The 16670-nt window shown below is 34.8% G+C and overlaps 1 long non-coding RNA gene across 3 annotated transcripts in view; it reads left to right on the top strand.

Moving 5' to 3' along the window:
* LOC118651472 overlaps positions 1 to 14832 on the top strand; it is a 46455-nt gene extending 31623 nt beyond the window's left edge. For 2 of the 3 annotated variants that reach the window (XR_004966253.1, XR_004966254.1), the window contains exons 3-4: positions 4986 to 5006; positions 7434 to 7631. This is a non-coding gene — a long non-coding RNA (uncharacterized LOC118651472). Of the gene's footprint in view, positions 1 to 4985; positions 5007 to 7433; positions 7632 to 14718 lie in introns of those variants that run through there. The other variant, XR_004966255.1, reaches the window with a different exon arrangement.
* Positions 14833 to 16670: the final 1838 nt, after the last annotated feature.

Raw genomic sequence — 16670 nt, 5'->3', positions numbered from 1 at the left:
AGTTTCTTTTAATAATTCGGTTCCATTGACCTAAATGTATACACATACCCCTTCTGTATGTGTTCTTTTAGCTTTATTTTGTTTTCAGTTGCTTTTCTGTTTACTGAATATTTAATCAAGTGTAGGTCAACATTATTTGTTTTCTGTAATTTTGAGCCTATAGGGCAGTGATGGCAAACCTTTTGAGCTCGGCGTGTTAGCATTTTGAAAAACCTTAACTCCGGTGCCATGTCACATATAGAAATTTTTTGATATTTGCAACCATAGTAAAACAAAGACTTATAATTTTGATATGTATTTACTATATTTAAATACCATTTAACAAAGAAAAATCAACCAAAAAATGAGTTCGCGTGTTACCTCTGATGTCATAGGTTCGCCATCACTGCTATAGGGTCTACACTTACATAAGGGAACACAAACTATTAAAAGATATTGAGAAATTCTAACTTACTCAAAGAAAACTTTAGATAATTTTAACCAACAAGGCTCACAGCTAGCATAAATGACTTCAAGTCAACCTTAATTTACCCAGTGTTGACTTTAACACAAGATGTATTTGGATTCTATTTGACCCTTTAGGAGTCTATTATATTTCAATTTTTTATAAAAGAAATAATCATCTATAGATTAGATACCATTCTTTTAAGAATTATAATGAGTTTCCAAAGAGCCTCTATCATTCATAAATTATTCACTCTGTGGTGCTTTACTAAAATCATATGTCTGTGTCATATAGGTAACTTGGCATTAAAATGACAGTACTGCAGTTAATGCTGTGTATATGTATGCAGAGTGAACATAACCAGGAAATATGCACTCTAAGTGATGTGCTCAAATGCAAAACTAAGAAATATTGTCCTGCAAGCTTGTCAGTGTTGTGCAGGACGCAGTCTCATTTTTCTAATTTATGCTGCTGGTCTATAGCTTACATTGGAGTTGACAGTATATATTTCAGAGAATATAACATAAAACAGTAAGCTATTTCTCTTTATCGGAACAATTTAACATTTTAGTTGGCATAGGTGCTGAAAAGTCAAAGTTCTGAGCAGGACCAGGACAAAGGTAAAAATAGTTAAACTCAAGAATTGAGAAGAATCTGAGATTTTGCTATGCTTGCAAACTGATGGACAGCTTACCACAGGTTCACGGATACTGGCAGAAGTCATGAAACTCCTCAGCCAGAGACAAAAGACTTTATTACTCTTTGTAATAGCAGCAGCCAGAGAGCCATCATTTTTTGTGTCAGTGCCTTCAGTCCCAGTTTGCACAAGGAGATGTGAAGAGGGCCAGGTGGCACTTGTACATTCATTGTGTTGTATTATAGGAGAGAAACACCAAACCAAATCTCTTATAATGGCCAGTAAGCAGCTGTGGAGAAATATATTCTTTGTATTATCCAAGATTGTTTGCTGTGCAAACATCCTTGAAAAAAAGTCTGGAACATAGAGCAGTCAGTGCCTCTGTTTTTAAGACATGTAGAGATGGAAGAAATCTATGGAAAATTGACACCTTCAAATATAAAACCATAAGTCCTTGGTCCAGAAGAGTAGCTACTTCTTACCTAGGTTTATTAGTTCCAGTATCTTTTCTGAAAAGAAAATTCCTCTGAATAGTACCTGGTAAAAGAACTCACCCTTATTCCCCCATCTCCCACTTACTCTTTAACCCATCTCTGTTGGAACTGATTTCACCTGTACCAGAAATGACCTCTTTGAGAGTGGACATAGTATTCAGGACTCATCTTTCTTGGTCTTCAGTAACAATTGATAGTACAGAGTAATTCTTCCTTTTTGAAACAAAGTCTATTTTTGGCTTCTGTTAAACTACACCTCTCCCTCCATGACTACATCTCAGTTGCCTCTGTGGCTATCTTTTCCCTTAAAAATATTGGTAACTTTTGGAGTTCTCTTCTTTTGTTTACACATTCTTCCTTATGTGACATCACAGACTTGATAGAGCTGATTGCATTCATATTTATATCTCAAACCTAGGCCCTTTCCTGAATCCCAGACCCAAATTACCATTTAGATATCTTTTTTGATATTTTTATTTATTTATTTATTTATTTATTTATTTTTTATTGCTTAAAGTATTACAACGGGTATAACATATGTGTCCTTTTCTTCCCCCCGCCTTTGACAGTGATATTTTTATTTAGATGCCCACTGGCATCCACATTCATCAAGTTTAAAATTCAGCTTACCATCTTTCTTGGTCCCCTAAACCTACATCTCCTCATGTGCTACTGTCTTATCAGTTGATAGCACCATTCTCCCAGTTTTCCAATTCAGATGGTGCTATCCTTGATTCTACTTCTCCTGTATCTTCTGTGTGCATATTTGTCCAAGTCCTGCTGATTTTGCCATCCAATTACCTCTCCGTATATTTCTATCGTCCTCACTGTAACTACTTTAACACAAGCCACCCTCATTTACTGTTGCTAACTCAAATATGTTAAGATTCCTCACATTCAGTCTCTTTGACTCCAGGATTACCTTGTTCAGATTTACTCCCTATCCATAACCAGAGAGATAAAATGCCAATTTGACCTTGTCACTTACCTAATTAGACCACTTTCTTGAGTTCACTAGGGCTTGAGATAAAATTCAAATCTTTTCCCAAGAAATGAGATAAAATAACTTGAAATTTGACCCTGATGATCTCTTCTGCCTTGTTTCTGACCACTTATTAGTAAATCTGTATCTATATTCTCTCTCTGTTCCTAAAAAAAAAAAAGTCACTTTCTGTGTTTTACCTTAGGAGTTTTACACATGCTATTGCCTTTGCTGGAAACTGTCTCACTTGCCTATTGAACCAAATATTAAGTCCTTAGGGGAATATTTGCAGATTAATCTTCACTGGCCTAGGTGCTCCCATAGCATCCTTTACCGCCTTTCTCTGAACACTCATCCTCCTAGAACACTTGTTGCTAGTTTAAATTCTGCCTCTCCCTCTGCGCTATTAGCTCCATATTCTATTCTCTAGGACTGCAGGCTATTCTGAGCTGATAGAAGACTCTCAATAACTATTTTTGAATGTATGAATAAATGAAAGTAAGATCAAGCTCTCTTCAGTGTGAATTATATCTTTATCTTGACAGTCCCAGATATCTCCATTTTTAGTATAATAGAAAATGATACCTCTTATATAACAGGAATTATGCACATGTAAAAATGGAGGACTTTTTTTCACAGAGTTTTATATATTTGTATGTGTACGTGTTTGACTCAGCTAAACAACATCAGTAATATATTCTGGCATTATGGCACACAGAAAGCTCTCAATAAATATTATAATTTTAATGAATGAATGAAAATGAGAGCTAGCTTTTGTCACAGTGAATTATGTCTTTTTTATGAAAGACCCAATTGTATCTGCTTTTCACATAATGCAATAATGATAGCATTTCTAGAATAGAAATTACACACATATAACAATGGGGGCCATTTTCTCAAGGGCTTTTGATGTGTGTGCCTGTACTTTTCTCAGAGCTACACAATGCCAATGATAGAATTAGGAATCATATAGGTAGATAAATGGATATTATCCATTGTATACAGTGCTGAAATTATGTAACCATTTTCTCTTTGAGGGTATTCATGTACATACTTAATGGAGACTTGTTTTTTCAGGATAAGGTTCTGCTAGGGTAGGACATTCCTAAATAGAAGTTGCATTTCCCTTTGAGTATATCCTCAGTGCCTTACAAAATGAAGTATAACTTCATCCTCTCACAGAAGAGTTAGCGATCTTATTTTTTTTCTGCTGCTGCTTCCTTCTCTCTCTGATGAGTCTGTTGTTCTTGTAGTCTTCTTATGTGTAGAGTAGGGGAGTAGTGAGCCTTTCTTCATCATTGATAGAGAGCACCTGTAGTTGTATCATACAGTGGAGCAGAACCTATGGGGGTGGGAGGTGAGGTGTTCCCGAAGAGGCATCCCCTAAGCTCACAAGAAATTGCCCTACAGTAAATGAAGTACTGATATAAAAGGTTATCGTTATGCCTATAGTATTCTGAAGGAGAAACCCTTTGAGATGATACCAATTAAGAAAGCCTTTAGCTAGTCTCAGTGATTGGAATACATGTGATCTCTTTGTCATATTTCTTTCTGTTTATTGTAGATTTCAGTGCTGTGTATTCCTTGGGAAGTGTGCCTTGCATTTTCAGAGGATCTGCTTATTTGTTTGGTTCTATTCCAGAGCACATTCTGTGCTTTCCTTTTTAGAGACAGTGGCAGTATTTGTTACATTTGATTATTATTGCTTTGTAGATGTGCTTGGTTCAAAAAAAAAAAAAAAGTGCTATTATTGCCTCCCAACTTTATTTTTAGCTTAACAGTGTTCTTGCATCTTGCCTAAAGCCTTCTTTCAGTGCACAGGCTTATATAATGTTAAAAGGCAAATAAAGCTGAAAAACTCCTCCTATATTCTAAGTGGAATATGTCTGCTATTAAAAGAATATAACTGCTATTAAAAGACTAAAGTGTCTTTTGAAAATGTGCGTACAATAAAACCTATTGATTCTCTGAGGGGACTATCACAGGTAAGCTTTCGAATATAATAAAAAATGTGTGACATTACATAAATAAAAATACTTTTCTTTTCCCTACAATAGTTGTTGCTTTTATTTTAAAAATTGTGTTTTATCAAAAAATTATTTTTTCTTTACATTTTACTTATTTTTCACTTGAACCTCTCTTTTTCTTAGTTTCAAGCTTACTTTATAGAATGAAATTACTTACTACTCTCCCTCTAGTTGTAGTGATTGTAAATTTTGGCTTTGGAATCTGGACTTGCCCAGCACAAAGGGCTGATTTTGTCTTTCCATCGCTCTAGTATGAAATCACTTCTATAGATTGTTTTTATGGAAAAATATTTAGTTAATTTTTTATTTATTTTTAAGAGAATAACAATGTTTATTAAGGATCATTTTATTTCTCATTTTCTTTTTTCTCGGCAATTTATTGAACTTGATCATTTATGAGGACCTTGCATCTGGAGTTCTGGTTAGTAATTACACATATTCAGCATGATATCCTTCAAACTAATAGAGAGTGGTCACATAACTCTTCCTAATTGGCAAGAGAAGAGTGAAGAAAAACAAGTAATATTAATAATAGCAATACTTATGCATATAATATTTACTGTAAGATATATTTTTCTCACTTAAAAATACAAGCACTACCTCCACTTTATAGATGAAGACACTAAGGCTCAGTGAAGTTAAATGACTTTTATAAGTGCGCAGAACTATAGAGTGGTGTTATAAAGAATGGTGAAGAGAATGACTACAACATTACACTCTTCAAGAAAGCATGAGAGCTTGTCCACAGTTTAATGATAGTCTAGTTTCTTTTTAAGAAGCAGAAATTACTATTCATTTTAGAAAAAACACATAGCAAAACTTTTAGTTGTTTACTAATTGAGATAAATATGGCCAGTTCTAATTTGTACCAATTTTAGCAAAGTATTTTGTGAACGATGTTTATACAACTAAAGCATGAAACAGGTTTTTTGGGGGGCAACTGTTAAAGTATTATAGAAGTTCAAACTTTAATGTGAAATACTGGCATTCGGATATAAAGCACTGAGTGTCTTTCAGCTGGCTGGCACTAAGCACTCAAATATGAGTTAGTATCCTTAACCCTCACATGTGTTTTCAGCCTGTACCGTTCTCTATTCATTATTAGGTTATCTATCACCCCTACACTTTCATTCATCTTTATCCTTCACTATTCTCTCATCACTATTTTCCCTTTGTTTACTTTAGTAGAAAAAGGCCCAGTTAACAAAACACTGCCTGGCATCCCAGCACTAACATGAATTTCTTTTCCTTTATGCATCATGGAATGATTTTGACTCTGGGGAAAAACACACACACTCTGGGGGAAAAACTCATAATAACAAAGCCAGTTTGGGCGCCTTTGCATTTACTTATTACAATAATGCTTGTGTCAGGAAATGGAAGATATATTCACTAACAAAATAAAGGGAATTATTGAAAATACTCTTACAAATTTTGGCTTTTTAAATCTAGAGCAGTGATGGCGAACCTATGGCATGCGTGTCAGAGGTGACACGCGAACTCATTTTTTTTGGTTGATTTTTCTTTGTTAAATGGCATTTAAATATATAAAATAAATATCAAAAATAGAAGTCTTTGTTTTACTATGGTTGCAAATATCAAAAAATTTCTATATGTGACACGGCACCAGAGTTAAGTTAGGGTTTTTCAAAATGCTGGCACGCCGAGCTCAAAAGGTTTGCCATCACTGAACTAGAGGAAGAGAGAGTTAAAAGTTTGTTGTTACAATGGAGAACTAATATATTAGTTATTAGAGTGATTTGGCTGGTCAACTATGCAATTAGACCAGTGATTTTCAACCTGCGTTCCACATGTTTTTAAAAATTCAATACCTGTTTAGTCAGGGGCACTGACCTCTTTTCCCTTAGATTGTCAAATTAAAAAGATGACAATAGCCAATACAATAGCTGTCTGGTATGAATGGGTCAAAATAATACCTATTTTTGTCAGATTGGCAAAAATATATTTTTAGTGTGCCACAGAATTTTACTAATTAGTTTATGTTTGCCACAAGATGAAAAAAGATTGAAAATCACTGGATTACAGTAACACTGTTTGATTAAAAAATAACAAAAACTTGCATTTAATGATCAAAGAGACTAATTATGGGGATAATTAAATCTAGCTATAGGAAAAATAATCAAATAATATCTCATCATATAATATCTTACATAGTACTTTAGTCATAAGTGCATGCATTTTATCTCCCTAAATGAATCATAACCCCCTTGAAGATAGCAATTATAATATTTAGCATCTATCAAATATGTCTTTTATACAGTATTCTCCCAACACATGTACACTGAATAAATGCATTCATAAATCTAGCCAGAAAAAACTTCAAACTTATTGTCATGAGAGGATTAACCTAAAGAATTCTGTTTAGATTTATCAAGCATCTAATAAACTCCAGCATGATATTAGACACAGGTAGTCCTTTTCATTTCTTATCTCTTTTGAATCTCATAATAATCCTACAATGAAAGCACTATTATCATCATTTTATATATTGGAACATTGAAGCTCAGAGAGGTTAAACAGTATGCCTGGGGCCAACAGATGAAAGAAAAAGAGCTGACATTTTTTACATAGGCCTTTGACTCCAAAACTTTGGGGTTTTTTTTCAGTCACACTATTAGATAGTGCAAAGAAAATACCACTAACAATCTGGGATGCTTAAGCCTTTAAGGGACTGTGTGTGTGTGTGTGTGTGTGTGTGTGTGTGTGTGTGTGTGTTTCTAATAAATTCTAATGACAAATTCACTTTGGCAGATCAACAAAATCTAATTTAGAAGAGTCAATCAAGTGTTATTTTCACTTGCTAATTAACAACTCTTTTGCTTTTTAGACAGCAGAGCCAAACCAGTGACTAGAAAGTTATTGGTCTAGAATACACCTGGACATGGCTGTCAGCAGCTTTCACTTTGAACACAAAGGACAATTATGGTGAATTTGTCCCTATCTAATTAACAACATTTTACAAAATGCATCTCTCTCAGTATTGCACCATCAACTGTCAATCACTTTACTAAAGAATTAAAGTATTTCAAGCACATTATGAAAATTATGGGTCGTTAAACAAGGTTTCATTTTTAACTTTCTGCCTTAGGTACTCATTTATTGTTAAGTTTTCACTTATTTACTCATGGATTTATTCAGTAGCTATTATTGTGCACTTACTATATATGTATTCAGTCTTCTACTCATTTCTTAATTAGATAGAATAAGAAAGCAAATAAATGTACCATTCTGAGGACAGATAGAGTAAAAATTGTTTCTCTAGAAGGGACTAGAATACTTGGATGAGGACTACTAACTCCACAAAAGAATTTGAGAAGGTTAAGCAGTCATTAATATTCTCATGATTTTAATATGTTCTAATTTGATTCAGGCTATTTTTATATCCTCCCCTCCCTCTTTGTTTTATTCCCTATGTGTCTCCTTTCCTCCCTTTACTAATATGTTTTGAGTGTTACTGTGTCCTAGGCACTGTGGTAAGTGTTGAAGCTATACAAATAAATAATAATACTCCTTGTTCTCAAAGATCTCAAAATCTCTTTAGGGAGACTTGACAGATGAGCAGATAATTACAATATAATGAGGAAAGTGGGTAATAGCGATATGGAAAGATATGAATAGCTTTCTGTAGGAGAATAGAGTAGCAAACACCTACTCTACTTTGGGGAGATGGAAACCAGAGGGGTGATGCTTATGATGGATCTTGTATCTAATGATTATTCTTTAGGAAAAGAAAGATGATAATGTCAATCTGCACTAAGAAGAAATATATGCCACTGGAAAGCAAGCCTATCATTAGAAGTCTTATTTTGTCATTACCATTAGTAATTGCAGTGTTTCCTTAAAGGCAGGTTTGAAAATTCTGTCTCTTGGTCAACTCATTTCTCATTGTACTTCACAAAGAAAGTGTGATAGCAAACAATGACACCTCATCCACTGTAGCAGTTTTTTTCAGAGATTACATCAAAATGAGTTTTCCAATTATTGTGGATAATAACATGCTTGTGGAAGCTGCTGAGCACAGAGACAAAATAGTCCTCTAATTGACATGTGTGTTTATGGTAGAACAAATGTATTAGCTGAAATCTTATGGCAACAGCATAGTCATTCCAAGTATAAGAAGTAACATCCAATCCAATCCAATCCAAATGCCAGCTTAAAACAGGGTTAGTAATGGGGGAGTAAAGGGGACATATGTAATACTTTCAATAGTAAATATTAAAAAAATAGGGTTAGACTAGTAATTCTGAATGTAGTCTCTCCAAACTTTTTATTATGATCCCTTGAAAACTTAAAAAAATTAAAATGTGACAATAATCTACTGTAATAAGTTATTGATTGCCAGTCTTGGAAGGTTTATAAACTAGAGAACATAAATATAGAGCAATGAAGCAACACATTGTCATTGTCAACACATACACACACAAAAACAAGCAAACAAAAAATCAAACCATGACCTATGCACAATTTGCCCTATGAAATAAAGCAGCACACCCAATCTGAAAGTTGGCATAGAGATACTCCAAGAGTCTGCCTTCTTTTCTTAGATCATCAGATGAAGTAGAAGACAAACAATGCCAGTATCTCTCACATTCAGCCAACATTAACATTTTCCTCACAGCAATCCCTTTGGGTGTATTTACTAGCAACCAATGCATTTTTCAGCACTCATCACCTTTCTAGCCCTCACTCTATGACCACCTCTTGGACACTTCCCTTAATTCTTTTGTTTTCAAAATAGAAACACAGTTAGGTTCTGGGAATTGGTGGTGAACAAAGCATATATCCCAATAGCTATTTTTATAGAGCTAACAGCAGAGTGGGGAAGACAAAATAAGCAAGTGAATATGCTAAGAATTATGTAACTACAATGATGAATGCTCTGAAGTAAATTCACTTGGTGAGAGGGAATAGGAGTGGCTATTTTTTTATCTTAATAAGTTGACCTGAAACATTTGCATAGATGATCAATAGAAATTATACAGACCATATTTTATGACCAGAATGCAGTAAAATTGAGATTAATGAAAGTTAAATTGGCAATATCTAAACTATAAAAATTTAAAAATATATTCCCAAATTAATACAAATGGTCAGCTATACAAAAAATATTGACATGAAAACAAAGTACCTCATACCCAAAGCTATTCTAAAAAGTAAATTATTTATTAGAATGCTAGAAAATTCATAAATTTGACTTTCAAATAAGGATTAAGAAAAGGAACACCTACAAAAGGCTTAAAGATATAAAGAAAGAATGAAACTATAAAATTAGAGCTGAAGTGAATGAATTAGGAAACATGTGAAAAGAGTAGGTTGAATAAATATATAGCTCATACCACACTCTCTGGAGAATTCATCAGAGTCATATTAATATAAAAAGTAAAAATCATTTGTCACTGGAAGTTATCAAATAAATTTAAGTTTATGGAACAAGATATTATGTTCACTCATCTAATCAGAAAAATGTAAGTGGGGACATGCATAAAGTTGATGGTTTGGTAGTTGGGTATTTTGTACATTCCCAGTGAGAGTGCCTTTTCAGGACACAAGTTTAATATATATAACAATAGACTTACAAAGGGGGAAATACTTTGTTGCTTGGTTTATTAATTCCACACTACTAATTAATGTTAAAGACAAAAATCAGACAGAAGGACCATTTTCTACATTAAAGTTTTCACTGGTTTTATTTACACCAATGAAAAATTATCAACTTGATATTCAATAATAATGAAATAGCTAAGAATAAAATATGATGACATTCATATTTTTATAGGAGAGTTTAATCTAAAATATATATTTATAGTGAAAAATTTGATTTTAGTTATATGCAGTAGTTTTAAAATAAGCCTTTTGGAATAATTTCTTATTGGTGAGATTCTTACTAATGATTTTCTAAAATTATTTTCACTTTTTTAGTATTTTCAAAAAATATTTATTAAGAATTATTGACAGCATTATTGTGAAGAAGTGCTATTTAATGAGTTTATAGATCCTTAAAATCTTATATATAATCCAGAGAGGAACTAAAGCTTCATTCCATCCAGATAAGAACCTAGCAAAAGACAGGTGTTTAATATATGAGATCCAAAGACAATGAGGTAAGAAGCAGTGGCCCATGCTGAGTGTAAGCAGTGGTGAGACCATAGTACCCACATATAGTCTTGTCTGCAGAAGAACTGGAAAGGGCCTGCAAGGAATCCATTTGACACTAATAAGACTTCTGGAGAAGTCAAAGTAATTTTAGAACAATAGGGAAGAATGATGTGTTTGACTAGAATATACCCTGTCTACTGAAACAGGAATTTTTGGGGTGAAAAAGACCGATTTTAGGAAATTTTAGAAATTAAGGGGACAATAGAAGAAGCACAGGGCTGCAGAGCAGCAGAAGGTATATTTCCATAGAATAGGGAAGCTGAAAAACTGCAACAGGTGCATTTCCATAGAATGAGGGAGATGGGAACAGCAAAAGGTCTCTATTTACAAAATAAGAGAAGGAAGCCCTTCATCCAGAAGGAGATGAAGAAAGCCCAAAGGGAATAGAAAAACAATAAGGAAGGAGGGGGGGGGAACCTCACATGTCCCATGTGAGGTTTAACCTTTGAGCCCAGGAGTTACTATAGTAACCAGTCTAAGGGAATAGTGACCAAAAAGAAGGGATATCAAGGCACCAAGATCTGCAGCCTTTATAAGCTGTAGGGAAAAGAAACTCATTGGGACCCTTTCCCCGTCTCCACGTGGAAATCTGTACTTGTTCTTCAATAAATCTCCACCTTTGCTATCTCATCTTCTGTCCGTGGATTCATTCTTCGATTCCAATGGACAAAGAATCTGGGTTCCAGTCCAAACATTCTGTATCACTACCATTCTGTTCTCATCCTGAATTGGGTAACTTAGTCATATAATGAGGAATCTATAATTAATGTGAAAAAAATAAGCAAGTGTTATTTTTGTCTCCAGTATTCATAGGGCAGGTGGATAAATAGACGATATGGACTTCAATAACAACTCTGGCAGTAGAATTTATGGTGGGCACATCATTGGCTAATGAAACATGGTCATTGTTTAATTTCTGTTAATTCTCTGGAATATTTTGCTATACTGCTTCATAGTTAAATTTTTACTCTATGCCAGCAATTTATTTAGATGTCTTGTTTCCCTGATAAGGTGTGTGTACTTGAGGTAGAAGAAATATGGTATTCCATGTTTTACTGTTTGGTAATGATACTACTAAGGAATAGCACTAAAATTCAGTAGTTAATTGTGATTAAACATTCCTTAGACTTGAAGGTTTCAAATTGATATTTGTTATTGCTTATTAACATGGCAACTGAAACATTGCCATTACCTATAAGATGGCATGGTTGTTTCTTTTTGATATTTCTTTAGAGGTTTTTCTTTTAAAGCAGATTTTCTGAAATATCTACAACCCAGTATTGGTCATAGGTATTAAATATTAATTTTTCAAAGTTCAGAAATAGTAAGAGTGTGAATTCTATAAATGTTAATCCTACTCTTTCATCTTTTGAAAATTCATGGTCCTAATATTTTGGAGATAGTATTGCATGTTGTTCAGGATCATAAACTTTGGAGCTAGATTTCCTTGGTTTGAAACCAGGAGCTTACTATGAAATTGAACAAGCCACTTAATCACTTTGTCCCTCAGTTCCCTCATCTGTTCAAAGGGAAATTAGTTCCTGTGTTATAGAATTATTATATGTATGCTGAGTTATGAAAAGCATCTAGAATATTGACATATCTTCACATTGAATGTCATTATTATAGTTATTATGCAGTGAAATCAGTTAATTAATTTTTCATGCTGCTGAGCTAATTTTTAAATTTGTACAATCTGAACTTTGGCCATTTTCTCTGAATATTACACATTCTCTGCTTTCTTGACAATGTGTTTAAAATTCATGTGCTCTTTCCATTCCACTTATACCTGTGAAATTGGCAAAAACTGTGAAAGTATCAGATGGATTTGAATATTCATTCATAAGAGCTTTGGCCTTGCCTTGAATTAAAGTAGCTTCTCTATATTGATCTACTAACTTGGTTGCCCCAATCAAACTACATCCTTCCCAGTGGATCTGCTTGTTTGTATGCATTCTATCCAGTTTTGTACCCACTAAACTTTCATGTGATGCTTGTGTACCCTGCCTTGTGGTAAGTATAGGCTCATGTGGGACTACCCCCTCTATAATCATATTACTAATGGTAGTAATAATGCATCAATTAACAAAGAATAACTTAAAAAGTCAAGTTCCTACAGTGGGAATAGGAATTGAAAGAGAAAGTTATATAAAACACTTTTGATCATAAGATTCCTAATTCTTTCTTAAATAATAGTTCACATGACAGAAGACATGTATTAATTTGTTATGTAGGAATTAAACTTTTATTTTGTTTATTTACTGTAATTTGGGAATTTACCACAGAAGCCGGCATTACTCTGAACTATTGCCCACAGTATTTAGAGCCATGGGGTCAGATGTAAACACATACAGAATGAATGTGGGTAGAGAAGAGATTTAAGGATTGAATCCAGGAAACTCCAGCATTAGGGAATACAGTAGGTCCTGGGTTATGTCGCAGATCCATTCCTATGGGGCGATGTAACGCGATTTTCACTGTAAGTCAGAACCCACCTACATAAGCACCTACGTCACTCACATGGAGCACATACACAGCAGTAATGAAATGAAACAGTAAAAAAAATTTAAAAGAAAGATAACAATTCCTGACCTTTACTTGTGGTAAATAAATAATAAAAAACATAAAGCACATATGTACATACGTCGAAATGACGGAACTTTTTTTTTATATAAATAAACGGGAGATGGCCACATAACCACAAAACCACGTACGCCGGAGTTCGACGTAACCCGAGGACTGCCTGGTTGGCAAAGAAAGAAGATCCAGTAGAGAAGGCCAAGAAGATGCTACTACAATCAGATAATAAGTGTCTTAGATAACATGGAAGTCTAGTGAAAAAAGTGTTTTAAGGATGAGGAAATGGTCACTAACCTATCCAATCCTGTTGAGCAGTAAAGAGAGAGGAAGGCAGAGAAGTGTCATTGGGTCTGGCAATATAGTGGTCACGGGTGACAAGAACAAGAGAAGTAATGGGATAAAAAGTACACTGAAGTGGATTAAAGAGAAAACAAGAAGTAAGGAAAAAGCGAGCAGAGAAATGGGATGGTTTCTGGAGGGATGTGAGAGCAAGGGAAACTGCTTTGAACACATAGTTTATAATTTTTTTGTTAGGATGCCGATGAAATTAATCTGTTGGAGAGAAAAACTGATGCACAAGAGAGTACCAAAATCGCTCCCTATACAGTGAAGGCTACATTTCTATGGAGTCACATGGTTCCTTTAGGCAACATTATTAATATTCCTGACTCAGCTTAACTAAAGGAAAATATATCCATGTGTAGTTCTGTGTTTTTCCTTCTGTTCTCTCTAAAACAAAAGCATATAAAGGAAAAAATATAGATCTATCTGACCTCTCTACATACCCAATATTACTTTACAAAGGTAACTGTGATTGACAATTTATTGTGTGTTTTTCCTTGTGTTTTTTTCTATGTATGTACACATATTTTATTTATATACTTATGTACACACACGTAATATGGAATTTAAAAAACAACTCCAATCTTTTATACATTGTGTTTTACAACTTGCTTTTTCACTTAAACTCTGAGCATCATTCCACATTAATACATATAAATAGGAAATATTTTCTTTATGGACTAATATTCTATATATTAGTGTTAATTTAAATGTTCACCTACTGATAGATTTTTTGCACTTTTGAACCAATTGAACTATTAATTTAACTATATTTTCTCATTTTTCTTCATAACATTTTTTTAAACTCTAAAACACAAAAAATTACGGACTGCAAACATGAATATATTATTTCAGTAATTAATTGTGAAGGTTTTCCCCCTCTTCTGCTATTGGAAATTATTGAACGGTGTGATAATGTGGTATATCCTCTAGTTCATTATTTCCTGTGTAATGAGAGACTTCATTTTATTCTCCATCCTTGCCCAACATCTCTCTAGTGGGTTACTTTTCTATTGTGTCTTTGTGAATCTCAGGTTGAATTTCCTGACACAGATACACATAATATAGTAAACAGAGATCCTCCTGTTGGAAGAAAGTGGGGTTATTGGAGACTCAGAACAAGGCATTGTACACAGAGAGAGGAAAAAATGAAGGTGAGGACTCACTGATGCTTCCAAGCTCCTGTGCCTCCTCACTAGGAGCACTTGTTCCCTAGACACTCTCAAGGATAGAGGTACCATAAATACTAGATGCAGGATTATAAATGCTTTGAGGTGCCAGTAGCATTTCCTTAGCTTGGTTAGCATCAATGATGGGAGTTGGGTTTGTCCATAGTGGGTCTTGGAGAGGAGGTATTTTCCATTCCCAGATCTTGATACATGTTGTTAAGGGAGAATAGTGTACAAGAAGGATAAACATGTTATTGGGGTTGGATTGGGAGTGTAAACTTCCCAAAATTTCTGTATGTATGTTAAAGAAGATGAAATTCCTCTATCTGGTCTCCTACCCATCTCTCTACCCCTCTCACTTGCCCTCCCTTCTTACTTCACACACACACACACACACACACACACACACACACGTGCACACCATGCTTTTTAGAAAGAATATGCTTGAGGTTAGGAGGGGGAATTTTTACACTCATCTGCTCTTCAGTCCAGTGTATTTAAGAACTCAAGGAGACAAATTAGGAGCACGACTTTTCTTTCGAGGCCCTGCCCTTCTCAAAAGCAGCTCTCTTAGGCCCTTCCAATTCCCACCTGCACTAACTGTACCAACTACTGTGAACCACCTTCTTGTTCTGAGGAGATTCTACAGGCAGAATCTGCTTTGGCAGAACACCTGGCTAAGCTGAACCAGGCAAATAGAGAGAGGAGAGAGCTTTTGTTTAGCAACTGACCCCACTAGCTGGTGGTAAGGTCCTATAATTGAAGGCTCTCCTCCGTCTCACCAGATAGTCACATCTTTTCTAGAGAGGAGTAGCAAGATTAGAGGGAGAGAATAGAAGTGTTTACTCCCATAATTCTCACTCAAGAATTTGTTGGTGGTTTATGTAGGATGTAGGAGGGGATAGAGAATGAGGATTTCACCTAACCCTGTTGGGGAGAATGAAGGCAGCTGGCCTGTGACTCATTCACTTCCTTCTCTTGGGGTGCTGATCTTAGGGGAAGGAAAGGAAAACAGATGGTGTGGTCAAAATTAATTGTCAACTTGACCTGATAGACATGATATTTGCTAGAGTAAGATACCTTACTTACAGAATGCGGTCATCAAGATGCCCCTGCCTAAAGGATTTCTTATCTATATATATAAAAGGCTAATATGCAAAGTGTCCCCTCGATAGTTTGACCAGGAGACCGGGATTTCAATCGCTCGCTACGAGGTTTGCTGACCACCAGGGGAAAGCTCAGAATGAAGCAAGGCTCGGGCCGGCAGCCGGAAGGAAGGCCCCAATTGGCCCTGGTAGATGGCCAGGCCTAGGGACTTAAGCGTGCATGAATTTAATAGTCCAGAATGTTTGGGTTTCTGAGACAGTTTATGAGACTATCATGTAAGCTACATAACTCTCTGCATATAAATAGAGATGTTTCAGAATGTAAATGCTCTCACCAGAGAAGCAATAACCCATAAATACCTCTTGGAGGAGTCTGTGTTTTTTTGTGTTTGAAAAAAGACTCATTTATTATTTTGGTCCAGAGAACGTGTTCCATGTGGCAAAGGAGTTATGAATTATGTCCCAGACTTCTTTTTCACTTGTGTATTTTTAAAATTATTAGTAAAGCTTGACACTAGAAAATATTTCTGATTTCTGTGGGCGTGATTTGACAGTCTAATCCTGTGTACCTCACCTGTACATAAACTTCTACAACTTTCATCTTTCACTAAATAGTATATAGCCTTGCTGCTTAACTGTGTTGACCTGTATGTATCATGCATCTCAATGAGAAACTTCTTAGACATGTAAAATCTCCAAGCTACAGAATCA

Source organism: Myotis myotis, unplaced genomic scaffold (genome assembly GCF_014108235.1).
Source record: "Myotis myotis isolate mMyoMyo1 unplaced genomic scaffold, mMyoMyo1.p scaffold_m19_p_3, whole genome shotgun sequence".
Classification (NCBI taxonomy): domain Eukaryota; kingdom Metazoa; phylum Chordata; class Mammalia; order Chiroptera; family Vespertilionidae; genus Myotis; species Myotis myotis.
The sequence above is the reverse complement of the archived record's forward strand: the minus strand, read 5'-3'. Positions and strand labels throughout refer to the sequence as shown.